We start from the raw sequence: 25,823 nt of genomic DNA, 5'->3' as shown, positions 1-25,823 counted from the left end.
TGCTATGGGTATTGATTTTGTGTTGTAGCTTGGAGATGCTATTGTTGCAAGTGGTTGGAGTGCTTCTCTAGATGTTTCATATGTCTCTAAATGCCTTGGAGACATTGCATATGCTGCTACATGTGTGAGATGTGGTTTTTTGAATTGGAGGTCCTTCTACCAGTGATGGAGGCAGTTGTATTCCTTGATGTTGTTGTTGTAGGAGTTGGGGATGTTGTTATAGGTGATGGAGATGTTGCTACAAGCATTGGAGGTGCTAGAGATGTTGTGGTTGCTGCTTGAGGAGTTGGCGGTGTTGGTCTTGGTGCTAAAGTTGGAAGAATAGGTCTAGCATATCCCTGACTTGTTCTTAGCCTATTTCATCAGTTGTAGACCTGTTGCAGAGGCTGGACGAGTGTTAAGGTGTTGGAGAAGATGATGGAACAAGTGGTGGAAGTTCAGAGCTAATAGGTTGATGATTTTATTGATCTTTAGCCTAGTCGCATGCGTAGAGGCCTATGGGAGTGGTTTTAGGCTCCAGTTGCTTGTAGGACAGGCTCAAGGGAGCAGTTATAGCTCCTGTCGCTTAGAGGATAATGATAAGGGAGAGACCAGGGATTTTCACTAGAATTGCTCCGCATTCCTCATATTGTTGAGCTAATTTTGGCGTTTTGGCAACATCCTTGATCAAATTTTTTTGGTTTATCATCAGAAAATTTCGTGGGACCTTCAAAAGTTAATTGAAGTTAAAAAGATCAAAAAGGCTAGTGGAGTTAGTGGTTGATTGAGTCAATGAGTTGAATCTGAATCTAATCTAACTTATGAACAGAGTTGTGAAGCCGAATAGTTCTAAGTAATTATTGAGTTGAGCACTTGGGTTCATCTACATATTGGAGATAACTCATTGTTAGTATGGTTGATTGTCTAGTTGTTGTGTGGAGTGAGTGAGAGCTTAGAGAAGAGCCTGCAAGATGCATTTATTGTCTAGTGCAAAATTTATTAAGCAGTTTGTAGTTGTAGTAGTAATGATATGAAGTATGGTTGAGCCATGATTTTGTGGATTGAGTGAGAAGATGCAATGAGGATTTGAGTAGAGTTTGAGGAGATTGTTTTCCAACTAGTGTGGAGTTTTTGTGTGAAGTTTTTTATGGAAGCTAGAGCTGAAAATTTGATATTTGATTGAACTTTGATGTTGTTGCTATAGTTCTCATGTTGAGCAAGTTTTCAGAGTCCAGACTGAAAATATATGAAACGAGGCTCGCATGGATGAAGTGAAGGCATGGAGGCTTTACGTATACATTGATTGGCGGATTCAATAGATGGAAGATATTTATCCATCCAATGGTGGTTGGATAGTTTGATAGAAATTAGGTGAGGCTCATTTGTCATGGTGGTGACCAGCAGATCAAAGTTTATAAAGTCATGTTGTTAGTTCAGGAGTAACCAGGCAAGGATCGACTAATCGTGGGAGTCTTCAGTGGATGGTAGTCCAAAGATTTGAGAGAGAACGAATTTCATGTCTGATAGTGTCAACATACTTGAAATATGTCGAGTCTTCCGGCTCATAGGAGTGAGCTTATCCATGTATAATATTTTCAGTGCTTAATAAAAGAACTGAACAATGCAACAATAGTAGGGTGGGTTTCTCCCTAGAAGGGTTCTCCACTAGAAACACATGTGTCCTTTGTGTTGATTATTTTTATGGTTGCATGTTTATTTTGATTATTTGATCTATGGTTTTTTGTTTCATACATGCATGGTGAAAAGATTAATAATTGATGAAAAAGTTCAAAAGTGCCACATTATTGATTCACCACCCCCTCCCTCTCAGTAGTAATCTAGTTTCCAACAATTGGTATCAGAGAGGGGGCTCTTGATTGCAACTTGATCGTTGGAGAGTGGATCTTGGAGATTTTGGTAGAAATTTTGCAAATTTACCAAAATGGACCAACAAGGTATTCCAGTACTTCATGAAGGTAAATTTGCAACTTGATGAGTAATTTGGATTCATATTTTTTATCCATTGATGAAGATATTTTGCTATCACTTGAATATGGTGTTAAATATAAATCTAATTATTTAGATAAAAATATTATTTTGAATAGTATTTCAAAATATGATAGCATGCGTGTGAAGCCTTATGAGACTGCCAAAGATATGTTGGATAAGTTGTAGAACTTGCATCTTGGAGGAAAATTGATTTTTTCAAAAATGGAGAAAAATGAAAAGGATTCAACTTTTATCGTAGTAACAAATCAATCCTCCTCACAAGAAGAATATGAAAGCACTAGTGATTGTAGTGATAGATCAAGCATCGGTTGCAAAAATGATTAAAAATCCAAGGTGAAAGTACCAGAAATTGAGATTCAAAGGCTCATGGTTGAAGATAAGGAGTTGAAGGATAAAGGTCAGAAATTGAATGTTGAAGAAATTTCTGCCATAGAAGAATTAGAGAGGTTCAAAACTAGTGTTTAAGCATCTACAAGAAAATCTGAAATTCTTGGAGCACCTATTTACAACAAAAATAATGAGATTCATAAGCCATGCAAGAAGTAGCAAAACAAGAGACGAAGATCAAAGAAGAAGAATATAATTGGGACGTGTTATAGTTGTGGAAGTCGTGGACACATAATAGCAAGTTGCAGCAATGGAGAGATCAATCTATCTCATCAAAAGGTTTAACCAAAGGAGAAGCCACATCAAGCATGCATGCAAAGAAAATATCCATCTTTAAGGTATAGTAGTCCCTTTTATGGTTATTGTTTTTTATGCAATGATTTTTTTCCATAGGGCCATTGACTATAGGGCACATGCAAGGAATAAAAATAAAATAAGTAGAAGATATCCAATTATTTCTCAATTCCTTGGTCACATTAGATGTTTTGTGTGTGACAATGTTGGCCATAAGGCTAAGGATTGCAAATTTCCCATGTGTTTCAGGAGATCCATCAGAGAGAGGAGAATGTGCAAAGCCAACCGCATAAGAAGAATATGGATCAACAAATGAAAGTTGGGAGGAGAAAAGAGCAGCAAGGGTCTCCCACCAAAAAATTGAGGCATGCATGGTCTCAAGGAGAGCATATGGTTTCATTATGAGTTGTATGAAAATTCTTAAATATGTAGCCATATGCGAAAGAGTATGAGAAGACAAATATGCATTTCTAGAGATGCATGTGTTCAGGGGAAGTCCTTATGGTTTAAATTGTTATTTCCAGTTTTAACTCTTTTTCTATTTCAGTTTGTTTTAATTGGAGCAGCCATGTACATTCGTTGATAGTTTTGGAGTAGTTATATGTTCTGATTTTATTGATGTTAATGGTGTTATGGAATCCATTCTTATGTGCATTTTCTAGGTGTGATGGGGGATCACACATCCGAGGGGAACATTTGTGCTTCCTAATAGATCAACAAGTGTTGCCATTGCGTTCCTATGTAGTGCATAAATATTTGACATTGATTTGATGTAGGGAAGATATTTTGATGTTACTGCCATATAGTAGAAAATATCATATGTTTGGCACAATAAAGTTGATGTTTATGTCATATGTTGTCATGCATATGTTGCTGCCATGGAGATAAAATGATATGTTGGAGATATTTTGTCTAGATTATGCATACTATTGCTTATGTTTTCATTTCTAGATGAATCATGCATGTTGTTGATATGTATTAGATGGATGAGTCATGTGTTGTAGTTGGATGAAGAGAATATGTTTTTTCCTATAGTATGCATTTACATGGTTGAGAGATGATGATCTATATTGTTGCTCATATATGGCGAAAGCATATTGTTGCTCATGTATTGTTGGATGGATAAGATATGATAATTGTTTCTCATATGTGGAGATGTTGTAGTGGCTACAACCACCCTCCAAAATTTTTCCTTAGCTTCATTTTGCATCCTCCCTACCAACTTTTCCCATCATCTTGCCTTGCTTCATCAAGTTCACAAGCTTCAGTATTTTTCTTGCACAAAGGTAGCCTGTCGATCGCAACTCGATGCATTCCCCTCATAGGCTGATCACCCAGACTTGGTCCAGCTGCAGGCTGAGCATCTTCCCCAAGAAAATTATGCATTTCTGGAGGGCAACCAACCTTCCCTCCAGAAATTTCAAATCCTGTCTAGCAGCCTGCTAGGCTCCAGAATTGCGCAATTCTTCCAGTCAACACTCCCAGTGGGAATTGCGTGATTTTTTCCAGTAGGGTTGCTCAGCCCAAAATTTGCACAAATCTGGGCAGCAGTCAGTTGCTCTACCCATAAATTGCACAAATCTCCTGGGAAACCAACCTAGCTCCCATCCAGAAATGTGTATTTTCTCCCAGCAGCCGAACAACCTTATTCATGTGCAGCTGAGTTGTCCGGTTCCCTCTGGGACCGAGCAAGATTGACTTGCATGCATGGGCTGCCTCTCCCAAGGCAGCATGCAAAGGCATTCCTTTTTCCAGGGATCTATGTTTAGCAGTTGGAGGTTACATGCAAGGATCAATTCATAAACCTCCCACCAAGTGTCACTTCCCCTAGATTTGTGGCATGCGCGTCACAACCTCGATGTTATCAAAAATCATCAACCAGACCTACAAAGCTCATTCCTCACATCAACCTTGCAGATTTGACATCGCACATCACATCTAGGAGCAATCAGCACATTTAGCTCAGTTGTTTTGGGTAAGCCCGCTTCCCATGCCTTGTGTTGCATTTCTGTCGCTTTTTGTGTTTTCATTTGTGTGAGTACTATTTGCTTGATTTATTTGAATGTGTGCTATTGTTTACATGTATACTAGCTTTTCCTAGCACTGTTTCAGTTTTCATTGCTATCTCATTGTTGTCGCATGCATGAAACTGTTTTTCACGAACAGTTGCTGATTCGGCGACTCGCCTTACCCACATGCATGTTGTTTCGTTTTTTTGAATCCATCATTTTTTGTTTGCATGCATGATCATTCACTTATGATTACACTCAGTATCACCATGCATTCGCACTCACATTCACTTTCAGTTGCCCGTCAGCGAGTCTGGGCAGCCTTGGCCCGAACCCTGCCTCACCAAGACAACATTGCGCAATCATGAGAGGGAAGGCTTTGTCTTCCTCTTAGGAAATGCACATTTCTACCTAGCGACTATCCTCTAGGATTGTTTTATGCATTTCTGAAGGGCAGTGACTGTTGGCCCAAAAAATTGCAGAATGCAGTCACTGAGCCTGTAGCCATTGCCAGCTAAGATTGCGCATTGTGCAATTCCAAGAGTCATTAGACAGACTGGACTATTCATTGTGCAGTTCGAGCAGTCAATCAGTCTCCTAGTAGCCCATATTGTATGTTGCGCAATCTTGGCAGTCAGTCTCCCGAACTCCCACCGAAATTACACAACCTTCATGATCAATCACACATGTATGTTGCAAGTCAGTTCTCAAGTTCATTTTGGTTTTTGACTGACAGATTGCTTGCCATGAGTGTTGCCATGTCTCCAGGTATTGTAGGTGTTCATTTGCCTCTTAGCAATGTAGGTATAATGGTTTATAAGAGAACATAATCTAAGACACTGTTCAGAGCACACCTGGAGATGCAGTCAATCAAATGTCTATGAGCTTGCCTACTCACAGAGATATCAAGTTGTTCGTAGACAAGGACATCAAGATATACCAACAACAACATCACAGTCAGCAGCATCATGAACAACAGCTGAAGGCAACATATTGAATGCAATGAATGCAACGAACACAACGAATGTAGAAAACGCAGTGAATGTAGCAAACACAACTAATGTTGCGAATGCAGCAAACACAACGAATATAATGAATGACAACATAGAGGCAGAACAAAGTTGCAAGATCAAGCAGATCCATTGATGATGAAATCAACTTTGGAGACTCAGGCTATGAGGTGACGGCGTGACATGAAGATCACGTGAAGACAGAGAATGGGACAAAGAATTAGTTGCATGTACTGAAGTAGCAGCTCAAGGAAGAACATGAAGTTGCATAGACAGACGAACGCGTTGCAGCAGGAATATGAATAGCAGTGGGCGCAACATGCACTCACGGATGAAACTGTGCCCATACAAGTTAAAGATCCATCGAAGTAGCTGGCATGGAGCAGACATGGTGAGGTGTTGTTGATCGTATGCAAGGGATTCAACAACATGCATGTCATCGTGCACACACATGCAATCTGACCCATTCAACACACTCACTAAAGCGAAGACAAGAAGCAAGTCCAACTGGAGCTGAACATGTACTTTGGCAAGTTGAAGCGCATGACCACCAACACACAGTTGAAGATCAGCACGGACACTATGCATCAGTGTGTTTCCTGTTCAGCAGCACCCAAGAAGACCATGTGCATGTTAGCAAACGAGTTGGATGAAGGAGCCAAACCAATGCACCCATTGCAACAGAGGCAAGAGTTCGCTTCAACAATATGTCACCGTGAGGTACATGCACACCATCATGGATGACCAAGCTTGGCATCAGCTCACCACCTTCACCATCACAAGCATGCTAAAGAGTTGGTAGCACCACAACGGATCGAGTGTTATTGATATCTTGCATGGCTTGCTCAACCCATGTTGTCTCACATGAGTACATGTGCATTGTAATGTAACGTCATGTCAAGTGTAAGTCAAGTGTCAATAGTGGATGTAATAGTCATAGAGTAGGTGAAGAATCATGAGGGTAGTTGAATTGTCACAAAGGGGAATGTCAAGGGTCACTCAACCCTTTGCTATAAATAGTCCCTGATAACTCACTGTATAGGATTTTGGTAAGCCAAGCTTCTAATAAGACTCTTGGAAAGAGCTTGGACAACATTGTAATGCGCCTTGGCTTCTTCACTGCATAGACCTAGTTCATCTCTTTGGAGGAGTAGGCAGATGTGGCTATAACATTCCACTGTTGGGGCTAGTAGGTTTACATGGATGTATTATATGATTGGAACTTACACTTCTTTATATAATAAGAGCCAACACATTTTCATGCATATGTTGTTATTGTAGTTGGATTGTTCCGGGTGCTTAGCAATGTATGTTGTTTAACTTACGTAGTTGTGTATGAACACTTTTGTATGCAATTATATGAATCTTGTTGCAGATGTTTTGTTGGTTTAACCATTACTTTGGATTGCCAGACTGACTTGCTTTCTATCTTGTGATGCATCTTCGCTCGTGTGTTCCCTTCCCAGTTGAGTACTCTTACAGGTCGCCAAGGGGTGCACTCATCTCAACCCACATGTGTTAGGAACCTCTCATGCACCTTCCTTGACTCACTGCAGTAGTCACACCCTTGCTACCAACATAGTTATCTTACTTCCCTATGTGCGACGTGGCGGTCAAGCATTGCTATATGACCCAATGCTGGGACTCCTACACCAAATGGTCTGAGGTCTAATTGGGACTTCTTACTGGGGAGATCTCCTTACATGTTGGCGGGTCCAGTACCATTAAAAATATAGCACTAGAAGGACGGCTAGATAACACGCTGAGTCCTCACATCTATTTTGAATCTCTACGCATATATCATGACTCACTACTGAGCTGCTCTTCTGAATGTATGTCTTATGGAAATGATTTCATCATCCCAAAAAATCTCTCGGATAAATTGTCTCATAAGACATTTGATGGTGGAGACTACGTAGCCTTGGTAAGGCACGCGGTCAGCGTTGTAGGCTCATGTGAAAGGCATGGATTCTTTGAAGAATACATGAGTTGCGTGTTGTTCATCTACACACTTTGAGGGCACCCAATGCACTAGTGTGCCACGCTGCTCGAAAAATATATTCATTCTCTTTCTCATCTGGTCACAAAGATAGCCCGTGCTTTCAATCGTTTCGACCATCAAGGACTCAACAAATAAATTCTAAAATTACGAAAATCACCTGATGAATCCATTGAACAGTTTTACACACGCTTTTGTAATCTTGCATACCAATTCCAAGAAGATGATAGTGATTGGAAATTTCTTGATGGAATATTTGAGTATCTTCTTCATGTATCCGAACCCTGCTCAGCACAATTCGGTGATGGAGTTCCTCAATCACAGGCAGGCACAATTGTTGTCACAAGTGACTGTCCATCTTCACCTCATCAAACAACTCCACCACCGTGGAGTGATGTGGGAGATCATGCACACACCTCTGATGAACTGTCGCATCCTTCATCCCCACCTGATCTTGAGATTTGCACAGATTTGGCTTGCAAGCCTGTTGTTTGTCATGTGTACTCATTCCCTCGACCTCCGTCCTCATGTTCTGTTGATCCTCCGGATTGTACTGTCTTGTGTTCTCCCATTCCGGACTCCTCACTTGTTGTGAATGAGGATCAAGTTGTCGACGGAGTTGGTGTTATGCAGCCAACCTATGCCATCATTCATGATGAGTGTGTGCAGGAATATAAATAAGAGCCCACGATGAAGGATAACCCCCTCCTAGCCGCGCCTCATCCGCTTCATCTTGTCATCCCTTGTGATTCTGCCATTGTTGATTTCTCTTGTGAAAAATCATTTTCGGATGCTTCTACTTCCGATCATTCACAGGACACCTCAGATGTCAGTCTGTCATTACAGTGCTAAGAGGACACATCTTCCTCCGGAAACCCGTTAAATCTGTCATTTATCACTCTTGAAAACACAGAGGGTGAACATCTTTGCTTCCCATCTACTCCTCTACCCAATTCATCAAATCATGAGGATGTCGACAAACATCCTAACTTTTCTGATCTTGGTTATCATGATCTATTCACTTCCTCATCTGATCACAATGTTGATTCAACCGTTGTTAATATATCCAAGGCACTAGTCCATGATGATCTATATGTCAATGAGGTCGAAACCCCCTAGATTGTCGAGGCACTTCAGCCCGAGCTGATGGTTATGTCAGGCCCTCGTTGTCCTGAGGTTGGTTTCACTTCTAGTTAGGAAATTCTTGAAACACTCAAGGCTCCTCATCACTCTCTACTTTGCATTGAAGATCAACTAAACACCCAGATTTCGCTTCCTTCGCTCAAACTACACGATCCCATCGCTCATGCATTGGAGGAATCTTACACAACAAGCACACATGCACAACACAAGTGGTCTACCTTTCTCACATTTGCTTGCATGTCACAGTCAAGAGAATGAATACACTCAACATCTGCATGTAGTGCAACACAACATCATGGCATCTCCACAGAATGCATGTCATGCACTTTCACTCATCTTTGTTCTGTGGTCGCTTGTAAGCTCAGAGTGTGTTTGTCTTCACTGTTACATCTTTCTTGTTTGCTAGTTCACACAACTGTCTTATTTGGAAACCATGCCTTCACAAACATGGGTTAACCAATGCATCGGTGGTTGCATTGGAAGTATCACTTCACGTGAGACGACCCATGCACCATTAACTTAGGAGTAGGAGTAGTGTTTGCTTTCAGTCAGTTTTCTTGCATGCTTGTTTACTTACTTGATTGATTTGTTTGTTTGTTTGTATACTTGCTTGTTTAATTACTCGATTTTGATTACTCGCTTTGCTTTCACTTTTGCTTCTGCTTTTGCTTTGCTTTGTTGATTGTTAGTTCACTTTTTCTGTTTGTAGGTTAGTTTCGCATGAAACCATGTATGACTCTTGAAACAAGCTCAGTAAGTACAAGGGGGCTTGTGCAGCTATCACTACTTGGTTATCTGTCATCTTACCTCTATATGAAGAACTTGTTACTTTTAGTCCATGATACGTTGAAGGAAAATACATACTTTTCAAAGTGAACCTTCGTGCAGACAAAAAACTTTCACACTAACTAGTGTCACCTACTCTAGTCGGTTGTTTTTGAGTTAACCCTTGTCAGCTTAGTCAAGTAGAGTAAGGTGAGGGAGAAAAAACCTTAACAGGCACATTAGAGGTATTATAAACTACTTCTCTGCTAGAACAATCTCTTCTGCTCTCAATAAGTCAGGATCCCTCTTCCATCTTTGAAATGAATAAGTTCTATGCATAGTTACAAAAATGAAAAAAGTAAAAAGAAAAGTTTGAAAAAATGAAAATGAATAAGGCGAAATAAGAGAAAGGATTCCTACGCAGAAAGGTGATGCAAGTAACTCTGCTGGGGTATTGACCAGGCTTGCTGGAAGCGGATCCATGCTTGTGTTCCTATGTGACTCCGTCGGGATACTGTCCAGGCCTGCTAGCAGCGGAGCAACACCAGAGATGAAACTAATACTCTGGTGACTATACTGCTTGTGCACCAATATACCCCTTAACCCCAATCGAAACAATTGTGTTTCCTTGGCTTGAAATGTGTGTCAAATCAACCAAGAGCTTGGGAGATGCTACATCTTACAATCAATCTAGTGTGGAAACCAAGAGGAGCTAAGAACTAAACAATACTTCCGGAGATGTTAGCCTTGATTTTCATGAACAAGGTTCATTCAAAGAGCTAGAGTTCTACCAGTGTGTTGCCAAGTGTTGTAGCGGCTGCAACCACCCTCCAAAATTTTGCCTTAGCTTCGTTTTGGAGTCTCCCTACCAAATTTTCACATCAGTTTTCCTTTCTTCGTCAAGTTCACAAGATTTAGTGTTTTGCTTGCACAAAGGCAGCCTATCGATCACTGTTCAATGCATTCCCCTCACAGGCTGATCACCTGGATTTGGTCTAGCTGCAGGCTGAGCAGCTTCCTCAAGAAAATTGCGCATTTCTGGAGGGCAACCAACCTTCCCTCCAGAAATTGCTCAATCCTGTTTGGCAGCATGTTGGGCTCCAGAATTGTGCAATTCTGCCGGTCAACACTCCCAGCAGGAATTGCACAATTTTCCCCACCAGGGATGCTCATCCCAGAATTTGCGCAAATTTGGGTAGTAGTCAACTACTTTGCCTAGAAATTGCGCAAATCTCCTGGGTAGCCAACCCAACTCCCAACTAGAAATGCCCATTTTCTCCCAGTAGTCTAACAACCTTTTTCATGTGCAGCTGAGTTAACCAGTTCCCTCCAGGACCAAGCAAAACTGACTTACATGCATGGATTTTTTCTCCCAAGACAGAATGTGAAGGCATCCCTTGTTTCAGGGATCTATGTTTAGCAGTTGGAGGTTACATGCAAGGATCAATTCAGAAACCTCCCACCAAGTATCGCTTTCCCTAGATTTGTGGCATGCGCGTCACAACCTCGATGTTATCAAAACTCATCAACCGGATGTTGCAGAGCTCATTCCTCACATCAACCTTGTAGCTATGAGATCCCACATCACATCTAGGAGAAGTCGGCACATTCAGCTCAACTGTTTTGGGGTAAGCCCGTTTCCTATGCCTTGTGCTGCATTTCTATCGTTTTTTGTGTTTTCACTTGTGTGAGTACTATTTGCTTGATTTCTTTGATTTCGTGCTGTTGTTTACATGTATACTAGCTTTTCCTAGCACTATTTCAGTTTTCGTTGCTATCTCACTATTGTCGCATGCACAAAATTGTTTTTCACGAACGGTTGTCGATTCGACGACTCGCCTCGCCCACATGCATGTTGTTCCATTTTCTGAATCTGTCATTCACCTTTTTCATTCATGATCATTCACTTATGCTTACACTCAGTATCAACATGCATTTTCACTTGCATTCACTTTTAGTTGCCCGTTGACGAGTCTGGGCAGCCTTGGCCTGGACTCTGCCTCACCAAGAGCCTCACCAAGACAACATTACGCAATCTTGAGAGGGAAGGCTCTGTCTTCCTCTCAGGAAATGCGAATTTCTTCCCAGTGACTGTCCTCCAGGACTGTTTTGCACATTTCTGAAGTACAGTGACTGTTGGCCTAGAAAATTGCGCATTGCAGACACTGGGCCTGCAGCCATTGCCAATTGAGATTGTGCATTGCGCAATTCCAGCAGTTAGCAGCTAGACTGGACTCTACATTGTGCAGTTCCAGTAGTCAGTCAATCTCCCAGTAGCCTAGACTATGCCTTGCACAGTCTTGGCAGCCAGTCTCCCAATCTCTTGACCAAAATTATGCAACCTTCATGATCAGTCACACCGGTATGTTGCAAGTCAATTCTCAAGTTCATTTTGGTTTTTGACTGACATATTTCTTGCCATGACTGTTTCCATGTCTCCAGGTATTGCAAGTGTTTATCTGCCTCCCAGCAGTGCAGGTACAATGGTGTCCAAGAGAACATATTCGAAGACACCATTCAAAGCACACCTATAGATGCAGTCGATCAAATGTCTATGAGCTTGCCTACTCACGAAGATATCAAGTTGTTCATAGACAAGGAAATCAAGGTATGACACCAACAACATCACATCGAGCAGCATCATGAACAACAACTGAAGGCAGCATACTGAATGCAACGAATGCAATGAACACAGTGAATGCAGCAAACACAGCGAACACAACGAATTCAGTGAATGCAACGAATACAATGAATGCAAGAGGAAGGTTGTTGACAACACAGAAGTGTAACAAAGTTGCAAGATCAAGCAGATCCACTGATGATGAAATCAAATTTGGAAACTCAGGCTATGAGGTGACGACGTGACATGAAGATCACGCGAAGACAGAGAATGGGACAAAGAAGGAGTTGCATGTGCTGAAGCAACAAATCAAGGAAGAACATGAAGTTGCACAGGCAGATGAATGAGTTGTAGTATGAACATGAATAGAAGTGGGCGCAACATGCACTTACGAATGAAACTGCGCCCATACAAGTTAAAGATCATCCCAGCAGCTGACACGGAGAAGACATGGCGAGCAGTGTTGTTGATCGCATGCAAGGGATTCAACAACATGCATGTCATTTTGTGCACACATGCAATCCAACCCATTCAACGCACTCACCAAGGCAAAGACAAGAAGCAAGTCAAACTGGAGCTAAACATGTACTTTGGCAAGTTGATGCGCATGATCACCACCACACACTTGAAGATCAACATGGACATTATGCATCAGTGTGTTGTCGGTTCAGCCGCACCCAAGAAGACCATGCACATGTTAGCAGACGAGTTGGATGAAGGAGCCAAACCAATGCACTGATTGCAACGGAGGCAAGAGTTCGATTCAGAAAGATGTCATCATGAGGTGCATGCACACCATCATGGACGACCAAGCTTGGCAACATCTCACCACCTTCACCATCACAAGCATGCCAAAGAGTTGGTATAATCACAATGGATTGAATGTCATTGATGTCTTGCTCAAGCCATGTTGTCTCACATGAGCACATGTGCATTGTAATGTAACATCATGTCAAGTGTAAGTCAAGTGGCAATAGTGGATGTAACAGTCATAGAGTAGGTGAAGATTCATGAGGGTAGTTGAATGGTCACAAAGGAGAATGTCAAGGGTCACTTCACCCTTTGCTATAGATAGTCCCTCATAACTCATTGTACAGACTTTTGGTCAGCCAAGCTTCTGATAAGACTATCTTGGAAAGAGCTTGGACAACATTGTAATGCGCCTTGGCTTCTCCACTGCATGGAGATAGTTCATCTCTTTATGTTGGAAATAATACTGAGAGAGGGGGTGAATCAATATTATCAGATTAATAATTTAATTTCCCAAACAGATTTATATACGCTACTTCAGCTCAGTGAACTAGCGTGTACACGCGACTATACTTAAAGAAACGAACATATATGCAGAGAAATTTTGATTTAATAGCTTATCATGTATTTAACTTTAACCATTATATCAGAGATTCATTAGACAATGCAGTAAAATCAGAATAAAACATCACACATAAGCAACACCCATGAACACCAAGATATAAGGTGGAAACCCAATGTGGGTAAAAACCAACTACTACTATCATCTCTGTCTTCTTTTAATAATAAGAAAATATGTTCATAATCTTGTACTGGTGCAGACTCATACCAGTATGCATGCACCCACTTGCAGAAGGCTACAACCCTCTCTCATTCTCCAGTTAGTACTGGAAGGGAGCTACAACCCCCTAGCTCTTGTACTAGCCAATATGTTTACTAGTACGTAGGTTCCACCCTACATAAAAACTTCACTCTTCCACCAGGGACCACGTTTCATAAATTTTCAAACTGGATACTCCTATAACACAACACCACAATCTGAAGGCCACGTGTCATCCAATTTTTATACTGGACGCATCAACAACATTGAAGTTCGGAATCAATCATATTACCATACAACCATCAAATACATCTGCATCTGAAACTTAATCATCAATCTCTGATATAACTGAAACATAATCATCAATATCTAAACCAACCAAAATTGAATCAAACAATCACTATCAATCCATCATTGAATCTAATCACAATCAATCTGATCATTCAGTTACTAGAATACAGTCACCAGAACTTAGAATAGAACCCAGAACTCTGTAACAACAACCAGAAACAATTGAAAATTTGAACATCACACTTCATAAGGTATACGCTACTTGGATGTGTCAAACCAGTGTGTATACGTGATTTTACCAAAGGGAACCAACATACAGATCTGAAAATAATTACTTATACCTTGCTGCAATTTTTCACTTCAGACATACCCAGATTATCATATATAAAGGATAAAACATGCATCAGTATTCAGATCTAGACTAAACATGATCAAACCATATAATGATAATTCATTTCAAGCCTTAAGTTTCCGATCCATCATTAGATCTTCTCCCTCATCAATCGCTAAGGTTCATCCTTGGTTCAGATCAAGCTAATAACCTACATACTAGATCTCACACTTCATCAAATATTCGATACTTGCACACATTGGCCTAATGATATTCTCCTCCTTATATAGTTTTAGGCATTTCTCAACACCATGGATCAAAATCACTTAGGATCAATACCTTGGACCAAATGCCTAGGGTAAATACCTCAGACCAAATACCTTGGACCAATACCATGGATCAAAATACCTTGGAACAAATACTTTGGACCAAAAACTTAGTTTTCCAACATATACATGCTTTTACTTTTGTGAAAATGTGTGTGTATGTATACACCACTTTTGTTCAGTAAACCTACGTGTATACACTTCTTGGACAAGGTGAACCAGCGTATACCTCTATTTCTTCATTCTTTGGAGTCTGATCTGTAATCCTTTGTTGTTAACTTGCTACACTGTGAACTATTAGCTAAGTGAGTTGCCATAAAGGAAAACACCTGTACCATAATGCCAATAATCTCCCCCTTTGGACTTGATGGAAACCATAACACCAAGTCACTCTCCCCCTTTGACATCAAGAGCAAAGGGTGGACCAAGATATTCTCCCCTTTTGATATACATTATGTTGACCATGCTCCTTCTGAGTACATGCTCAATTCTCTAATTGAGCTCCCCCTTTGTACATGCTGAAATGTACTAAACCGTCCATGCTCCCCTTGACCACATGCAGAGTCTGAAAAAATATTTTCCTAAATAATAACATGACTCTATAACCCAACTAAGTGGGTATGGCCTTCCTATCACCAATGACTCATACATACATCAATCTCCCAACTAAGTGGGGATACACCAATTTTGACTCATCCACCCAACCAAGTGGGGATATACCAAATGTTTATACATGACTGACATAGAAAATATTACATCATCCTACTCATGCATAGTGAGGTTACAAAATAGGTCTTTCCATGACCTTTACATCAAGTGATAACATGACATTTATAACAAGGACAAGTGATCTAAACAAGACCATGATAGACATCAACAACCATATATATGATATGCACCATCAACATCATAAGGATCAATAGCCTATACATTTCCATCATCAAAAGAATCACCTGAACCAAAACAACTATGAGGATCAAACAATATAAGAATCTTGAAGTACCAAGATCTTCTAACATAATGCCAATAATACATTATTCTAAGCATATGCTCCCCTTGAACCTATGCCAACTGTTCATTTTTAGATCTAATCATTTCAATTATTAGTGAGAATCATCAAGGCATCATCATCAAATAGATATACATCAAACTTTTTAACGTCTTATGGATGCCAATCATATTTCCACAGATTATTAGCAGATTGTAACCATCATCAATTTGACTGACCATATCAGACCCCTTTTCCTGAGTCTGTCCCATTGTGTTCCTTGACATAAATACATGTACGCAACTTTACCCATAGGAACCCGCGTGTGTACGCGACTTCACTTCATGAAACACGCGTATAATAGCCTTTTCCCAAGAAAAAGGATTTAACAACGGGATGATGCAGCAACTACTCCTAGCTTTTGTCTGAGATATTCAAATGTCTCTTTGGGCATTGGTTTAGTGAATATATCAACAACCTGTTCTTTGGAGGGAACATACTCCAATTTTACCTTTTGTTCAAGCACTTTTTCACGTAGAAAATGGTATTTTATGGGTATGTGATTGGTCTTGGAGTGCATGACTGGATTCTTTGAAATACTGATGGCACTTGTATTATCACATAGAATGGAGATGGGTGGAGTGCATGTAATTTGAATGTCTTGCAAGGTTTGCATCATCCAAATTAGTTGTGTGCAGCAAGATGCAACAACCACATATTCTGCTTCAGTTGTAGATAGCATAGTTGAACTTTGTTTCTTGCTAAACCAAGACACTAACCTGGAACCCATATAGAATGCACCACCACTAGTGCTTTTGCTGTCATCAACACTTCCTGCCCAATCTGCATTTGTATATGCATGAAGAGTGAGATCTGTATCTCTAGGATACCATAAACCAAAGTTCTGTGTTCCTTGAAGATATTTGAAAATTCTTTTGACTGCCTGAAGGTGTGATTCCTGTGGATTTTCTTGGCTATTCCTACTGCATGCATGATGTCTAGTCAGGTACCTGTTAGATAAAACAGACTACCAATCATGGATCTGTAAGTTGGTTGATGTATTGCTGCTGATTCATTATTTAAGTTGAGACTGCATCTTGTTACCATTGGGGTACATATAGGTTTAGAATCTTCCATTCTTCCATTCCGTACCTTTTCAAGATTTGTTTGAGATATTTGGTTTGTGAAAGAAAAATACCATCTTTATTATATTGAACTTGTAGGCTAAGAAAATAGGTAAGTTCACCAAGCAAGGAAATTTCAAATTCCTTTTGCATTACTGAAGCAAACTTCTAACTCATGGATTCTTCATTGCTACCAAAAATGATATCATCAACATAAACAACAATAATTAGCAATTTATCAGTGTCAATCTTTGTATATAGATTGCTATCTGTTGAACCTTTTGAAAAACCTTGTTGATGTAGATATTTGTCAAGATGGTAATACCATGCCTTTGGAGCCCATTTCAGACCATAGAGAGCTTTTTTGAGTCTGCATACAAGTTTTGCATCATTTCCAAGAATGAATCCTTCTAGTTGTTCAATATAAACTTCTTATTCTAAATCTCCATTAAGGAAAGAAGATTTTACATCCCTTTGGTATACTTTGAAATTCTAAATAGCTAGAAAGAGAAAGAAACATCCTTATGGCTTCAAGTCTAGAAACAGGTGCAAAAGTTTCCTCAAAATATTTACCTTCTTGTTGAACATACCGTTTACAAACAAGTCTAGCCTTGTTTCTAATGACTTCTCCATTTTCGTTCAGCTTGTTTTTGAATATCCATTTAGTTCCTATAATATTTTTATCATGAGGTCTAGTAACTACTTCCCAAGTATTATTCTTTTCAATTTGGTCAAGTTCTTCATTCATGGCCTTGACCCAACATTCATCTTTGCATGCTTCATTTACATTTTGAGGTTCGGTGGAGGATATTAATGCTAGATAGCTTGAGTTTTCTGCAATAGTTTTTTCGTCTGTACACCTGCCTCCTTTTCTCCTAAAATTTGAGTTTCTGGATGATTTTTCTGAGCATACCTGGACGGAGTCTTTTCTTCTACCATTATCTCTTCTTCTGGTGCTTCATTGGTTTCTTCTCCAATATCATCATGATTTGATGTCGGAAAATAATCCTCACCTTATTCATAAACTTCTGTTTTTGTCTGATTTGAAGTTTTGCATGCTTCATCAACTACAAAATCAATGCTTTCAACAATTTTCCCAAGTCTTTTATTATAACATTTATATCCTTTACTTCTGGAAGAGTAACCAAGAAGAATACCTTCATCTGCTCTGGGTTCAAACTTACCAAGTTTTTCATCAGTCCTTTTGATATAACATTTTCTTCCAAAATATTTTAAGTATTTCACAGTAGGAGTCTTACCATACCAAAGTTCATGTGGAGTTTGAGTGCTATTTACTCAAACATTTGCTTGATTGAGAATAGTTACGGCTGTGAATGCTGCTTCACCCCAAAAGGTTGTAGGAGTTCTAGATTCATCTAGCATAGCTCGAGCCATTTGTTGAACTGTTCTGTTCTTTCTTTCTACCACACCATTTTGCTAAGGAGTCCTTGCGGTGGAGAATTGTCTTTTTATTCCATGTTGTTCATAAAATTCAAAGAATTCATTTGATGTAAATTCCCCTCCTCGATCAGATCTGAGGCATTTGATTTTTCGGTCTGATTCATTTTCAACCAAAGCTTTGAAGGCTTTAAATTTTTCAAATGCTTCATCTTTATGCTTTAAAAGACCTATCCAACACATCTTGGAAAAATCATCAATGAACAAAATAAAATATTCTTCTCCACAAGGTGACTTTTTCCTTGATGGTCCACATAGATCAGTATGGACAAGTTCAAGAGGCTTACTAGCTGACCTTCCTTTTCAATGAATTGAACTCTAGTTTGCTTACTGATTTGACATGGTTTGCATATTTTATTTTTTGGGATGCTGATATTTCGAAGATCACAAACAACCTTGAATATGCATTCCTTCCTTATTTGAGAAAAGCTTAGATGTCCCAACCTTATATGCCACAACCAGTTTTCATCATTTTTGCTTAGATAGCACTGTTTTTGTCCTCCCTTGAGTATGTATAAGTTGTTTGGAGTTCTTGTACCTTTGATCACGGTCTCTCCTATATCAAGCTCACGAACAACACATCCGTTTGATCCAAACACCACTTCATTTCCTTGATCACACATTTGACTGACACTCAACAGGTTATGCTTTAAACCGTCTACATACATAACATTTCTAGCTTTAACCTTTTCTTTCAAGAAAACAGGGCCTTTACCTTTTATGACAACAGGAGTGTCATTTTGAAATGAAACATTCTTTTCTTTTTCTAAGGCATTATAAGAGTGAAGTTTTTCTTTGTCACTTGTCATGTGTTTTGAGCATCCATTGTCGATGTACCACTGATTTTCTTGTCCCTCTCCATATAAGACTATACCACATCTTTCTTTTTGAGATTAGTTCCTTCTCCATATCTTTGGATTTAATGGAGTTTGCTCCTTTTGAGATGATTACCGAAATTTTCTCTTGCATTCAAATTCTTCATGACCAAAGTTGTTACAGATTGAGCATTCTATTTCATTTTCAAGAAGAGAAATGTTATTATAGGAACTTTTCTTGACCCTTGTTACATTCTTTTGATTTCGTGCTTCTCTAGTCATGATGGTTTTGTAAGCAACACATTGAACAACTTTGTGTCCACAATATGACATGAAAAACATTGTCCATTAAAGAAGTTCCTGCGACTATCGAATCTATTGACCTAGTGATTGTAGTTTCTATTGATATTCATTTTTGGAGCAAATTGAGTATGATTTACTTGAGATTGGTTGTGGCTTCTATTCATCCTTGGAATAAATTGAGTCTGATTTACCTGGTGATCTGCTTTATGCCTTTGCTGACGATTGTCATACTGTTCACTAGTCTTTGCTACATCAAGATAACTTTTAGTGGAGGTTGACGACTTCTGTGATTGAGATGCTTCTTCAGTATGTCCAAGACCTGTCTTTATCAGAGGAGAACACTGCACTTTGATAATTTCATCTAAGGTTTCTGATATTTTAGCAAATCTAAGATTGAGAGATTTCGTTTTCTCAAGGTCCTTTCTTATACCCACAATTTCACATTCTAGTTTTTCATTGTGTTTCTCTTTTTCAGCAAGTTGGTATGTCAAGGTATCTATAATCATATTCTTTTCTTCTAAACAAATTTTGAGTTTAGAAATTTCTTCATGAAGATAGACTTCTTCTAAAGCATCCCAAAAATTATCATCGCCATAAGCCATTAGAATTCTATAGTCATTACTATTTTCATCTTCATCACTATTTGATAAGCCATCACTATCTTCATGAGTATAGTAACTTCTTTTATTTACAGCTTGTTTTCTATTCCATTTTGCATATTCCTTCCCTTTCTGATTTTTATCTTTATGAGGATATTTTGTAGCATAATGACCGACTCTGCCACAAGCAAAGCATTTGAAGGGTAGCTTACCTCTAAATCTTCCGGAACCCCATTGAAGCTTCATGACAAAGTTTACCTCATCTTCTTCTTTTGAAATATGTCTTGATTCATTGTGTTCTTCCTTTCCTTTTGTTGAAGCTTTAAATACGGCCTCTCTCACATCTAATGGCCCTCCTTTTCTCATCTCAAAGGCAGTTAAGATTCCATGAAGTTGTGTCATAGTGATAGTCTGTAAATCCTGTTTCTCTTCTATGGTCGACACTTTTGATTCAAATTTAGCAGACAAGGATCTCAAAACTTTCTCAACTAAGGTAACTTCCTTTATATCTTCACCCAGATTCTTTATACAATTAACAACCTCATCTATACGTAAGAAGTAACTAGCTATACTTTCATCACTATGCATTTTAAGAGTTTCATACTGAATTCTGAGAGTTCGAAGTTTATCACATTTTACCTAAGAGTCTCCTTCGCAGCTCAAAATGATTTTGTCCCATATTTATTTTGCTAATTTGAGTTGCATGACTTTGAAAAACTCTGATGGTGATAGACTTCCCAATAAGGTATTAACAACTTTGGAATTGGTTTCATATTTCTTTTTACCTGCCACATCTGTAGGAATTACGGTTGGAAATGTATATCCTCCTTCCACGATTTCCCAGATATCCACTCCAAGTGACTGTAGACAGGCTGTGGTTCTTATTTTCCAATAAACAAAGTTGCTCCCATCGAAGATTGGTGGGATTATTCATGCTGATAGATCTCCCTTCAAGTGATCAAGCTTCTTCTGAAGGATCTGCTCTGATTCCAATTGTTGGAAATAATACTGAGAGGGGGGGTGAATCAATATTATCAGATTAATAATTTAATTTCCCAAACAGATTTATATACGCTACTTCAGCTCAGTGAACTAGCATGTACACACGATTGTACTTAAAGAAACCAGTGTATATGCAGAGAACTTTTGATTTAACAACTTATCATGTATTGAACTTTAACCGGTATATCATAGATTCATTAGACAATGCAGTAAAAGCAGAATAAAACATCACACATAAGCAACACCCATGAACACCAAGATATAAGGTGGAAACCCAATGTGGGTAAAAACCACCTGCTACTATCATCTCTATCTTCTTTTAATAATAATAAAATCTATTTACAATCTTGTACTGGTGCAGACTCATACCAGTACGCAGGCACCCACCCGCAGAAGGCTACAACCTTCTCTCATTCTCCAGTTACTACTAGAAGGGAGCTACAACCCTCTAGCTCTTGTACTAGCCAATATGTTTACTAGTACGTAGGTGCCACCCTACAAAAAAACTTCACTCTTCCACCAGGGACCATGTTTCATAAATTTTCAGACTGGATACTCCTGGAACACAACACCACAATCTGAAGGCCACGTTTCATCCAATTTTCATATTGGACCCATCAACAACAGTGAAGTTCAGAATCAATCATATTACCACACAACCATCAAATGCATCTGCATCTGAAACTTAATCATCAATCTCTGATATAACTGAAACTCAATCATCAATCTCTAAACCAATTGCAACTTAATCAAACAATCACTGTCAATCCATCATTGAATCTAATCACAATCAATCTGATCATTCAATTACTAGAATACAGCCACCAGAACTTAGAACAAGACCTAGAACTCTGCAACAGAAACCAAAAACAACTGAAGCTTTAAACATCACACTTCATAAGGCATATGCTACTTGGATGTGTCAAACCAACGCGTATACACGCTTTTAACAAAGGGAACTAGCTTACAGATCTGAAAATAATTACTTATACCTTCGTTGCAATTTTTCACTTCAGACATACCCAGAGCATCATATATAAAGGATAAAACATACGTCAGTATTCAGATCTAGACTAAACATGATCAAACCATATAATGATAATTCATTTCAAGCCTTACATTCTTGATCCATCATTAGATCTTCTCCCTCATCAACCGCTAAGGTTCATCCTTGGTTCAGATCAAGCTAATAACCTGCATACTAGATCTCACACTTCATCAGATATTCGATACTTGCACACCATGGCCTAATGATCTTCTCCTCCTTATATAATTTTAGGCCTTTCTCAATACCATGGATCAAAACCACGTAGGACCAATACCTTGGACCAAATACCTAGGGTCAATACCTCGGACCAAATACCTTGGACCAATACCATGGATCAAAATACCTTGGAACAAATACTTTGGACCAAAAACTTAGTTTTCGAAGATATACGCGCTTTTCCTTTTGTGAAAATGCGTGTGTACATATACGCCAATTTTGTTCACTAAACCTGCGTGTATATGCTTCTTGGACAAGGTGAACCAATGTATACCTCTCTTTCTTCATTCTTTGGAGTCTGATATGTAATCCTTTGCTGTTAACCTGCTACATTGTGAACTGTTAGCTAAGTGAGTTGCCATCAAGGAGAACACCTGTACTGTAATGCAAACACTTTGGTGTTGGGTTGTATTATATTCTTTCCACAACTAGCCCACGTAATTAACCGAGGGGTTAGAGGGGGGGCGGATCCCCCTCTTCGTTGCATCAATTGCGTAGCGAGGGGGCAGTCACAGGGGGTTTGTGGGTGCAAGTAACCCCCCTCTATGGGGGGGCCGGGGGGCGGCGGGGGGGGGGGGGGGAATTTTGTTTTTGGACCCTATGTTAGGTTGGGCAGACCTACCTATGGTTTTGTGCATGATTTTCGCACATGGTTTTGGATGCGATGGTTTTCGGTCCATGGTTTTGCATGCGATGGTTTTCGGTCCATGGTATTGAATGCTTCGGCATGTATAAATATGTATTGTAACGTTGAAAGGAACATAAAGAAAAATCAAGCTGGTAGTCCTGGTTTTGGGATCCAATGGAAAATCTCTGTGTATATGTGTTTTATGTGTTATGCTCTCGCATTGTTTATTTTCTGTGTCTTAGAATTTATATGCAGGTAATTTTTGTATGGGGTTAAAACCTACATTTGGAGGAGCAGGAGGATGTGGTTGTAACATTCCACTGTTGGGGCTAGTAGGTTTACATGGATGTATTGTATGATTGGAACTTACACTTATTTATATAATAAGAGCCAACATGTTTTCATGCATATGTTGTTATTGTAGTTGGACTGTTGCGATTTCTTAGCAATGTATGTTGTTTAACTTACGTAGTTGTGTATGAACACTTTTGTATGAAATTATATGAATCTTGTTGCAAATGTGTTGTTGGTTTAACCATCAATTTGGATTGTCGGACTGACCTGCTTTCCAACTTGTGATGCATCTTTTCTCGTGTGTTCCCTTCCCAGCTGAGTACACTTACAGGTTGCCAAGGGCCACACTCATCTCAACCCACCTGTGTTAGGAACCTCTCATGCACCTTCCTTGACTCGCTGTAGTAGTCACACCCTTGCTACCAACAGAGTTATCTTACTTTCCTCTTTGTGACATTGCGGTCAAGGCATTGCTATACGATCCACTGTTAGGATTCCTACGCCAAACAGTCTGAGGTATAATTGGGACTCCTTGCCGGGGAGATCCCCTTACATGTTGGCAGGTCCAACACTGTCAACAGGAGCATATATGTTTTTTCTTCTCTCTGACTTATTGCTTATGCCTCATTGATGATATGTTTCTAACCTATGATGAGGATAATTATTTGCTACTGCTTATGATGCTTTTTGTATGATGGATGTTGCTACTTGGTTTTTCTCTCATGGGGAGAGAGAATGTGATGTGAGGACATATTTTCCGCTACTACTATGACATATTGTTATTGTTGTATCTATGTGGAGCATGGTGATCTTGTTGCAAGATATTTATTGTTGGTATGGTGATGGCCAAGGTGTTGAGAGGCCATGTACTAGCATATTATGTTGTTAGTACTTATTATTTTTTCTGCTACATTTGGAGATCTTATGTCATAGCTCATGGAGGTCGTATGATTTGATGCACTTGCCTTGAATTGCATTTTATTACTTTTTCTATATGAAGAACATATTCATTGCTCATTGTTGCCATGTATTCATGATATTTCATGTTTTGGGCATGTATTTATGATAGAAAATTGTGTGTAGATGTAAAAGCCATGTACTATTATTGTATCATCTTGGTCTTATTTCTCATGGAGAGACCCATTGTGTATAGTATGATTTTTCATTAGCTATGTATGGGTCAAGTGGAGTCCAAGTCTTGTTTCATGTTGTATATCTTTTATGTAGCCTCACATATTGGGTGCATGATGTAAACTTGGGTCCATAGAATCATGGTTGGTGATAGGAATAGAGGAGTCATGTGTTAGTGCCGTGTACTTGTCACAACTATGTATATTCTCCATGAAGCATTATGTTGTAATGTATTGTATATCATGTCCAAATTTAGTTAGGTTCGTGGTCCATGAGGAGTAGTCTCTTGCACTTGGAAAGTAGGCTTATTGCAGTCGACATATGTGTTGCTTCAGCAGGCAGAGTGTTGATTGCAGCTCCATTACATGCTTAGGGGGAGCATGTTTCAGTCTTTTCTAATGGCATTTCATTGGCTAGTGGTTTGGCAATGGATTTCATTGTTTTTACATGCTTATCTTCAAAATGATATTTCTTAATTTGCATCAGTATGGTGTTGTGTATGAAAGGGGGAGTCTTCCTCTCTTCCAACACATTATTGACATTTCTCTTTAGTGTTAATATGGCCCTTTACAATTGATGTCGAAGGGGGAGAGATTTGGATGGTTAGAGGTTATGAGATTTGGATGGTCTTTTCCTTACCTGCTAAGGCACAATTCTCCTCATTGTCAATCTTTAATGGGGATCCTCTTTGGTGTTCCTCTGAATCCCTTCCTATACCAAATCCGACCACAGCCATTCCCAATCTAGTAGCTTTTCCCTCCCATTGACAGAGTCCTGATAATTGTGCCAACTCTTGGGAAGTCCTAGAAGATCTAGGCTCACCATATTATCCTTGGAAATAATAATCCTGAAACTTCCAATCTCATCTGAAAATGGGTGAACTTGATCAAGTACTTCGAAATTGACTAGCCTTCTCCATCTTGATCTTTCTGAGTTTTTCCTTTAGTGACAACTTCCTATTGTTGTTGTTATTTTTAAACAAGTATATTAATGCCTTCCACATTGAGCATAGCGTATCCTTACTATGGAGACTTGAGACAATGCAGTCTGGAACTCCTTCCAAGATAATTCTTCTCGCTTTCGCCAAACACTTTCTTCATTCAGCCAGATCTTTAGCATCTGATGCTGGAGGCTTAGGAATTTCATGATCTATGAATTCCTTGAGACCATTATCTTCGAGAACTACCTCTATCTTGTCCTTCCAATCTATGTAATTTGAGTTTCCATCTAAGGCATACTCATGTGGCAAACCGTAGAATGACATATTTCTTCTCTGAAGTATGAACTTGCAAATTTGATTGCCAGCTGCACAACAAACTCGAAATATCCTCTTCTATATTGTCTTCATCTCCAATACCATGTAGATTTTTACTTGTAGATTCAAAAATTTATGTGATATGCTAAAACACAAGACAAGAATCTACTCTACTCTTCAGCAGAAACCAAAATTAATCAATAAAAAAAAAAGCAGAAAAGGAAGAAT

At 39.2% G+C, this 25,823-nt stretch overlaps 1 pseudogene; it reads right to left on the bottom strand.

Moving 5' to 3' along the window:
• Nucleotides 1–25,076, bottom strand: part of LOC149184135 (putative apyrase 7) — a 38,942-nt pseudogene extending 13,866 nt beyond the window's left edge.
• Between the last annotated feature and the right edge of the window lie 747 nt (nucleotides 25,077–25,823).

This window comes from Pinus tabuliformis, chromosome 3_2, assembly GCF_031772625.1.
Source record: "Pinus tabuliformis cultivar Carrire ecotype Pingquan chromosome 3_2, CPIR1, whole genome shotgun sequence".
NCBI classification, from domain to species: domain Eukaryota; kingdom Viridiplantae; phylum Streptophyta; class Pinopsida; order Pinales; family Pinaceae; genus Pinus; species Pinus tabuliformis.
This window is presented reverse-complemented; position numbering and strand designations above follow the sequence as displayed.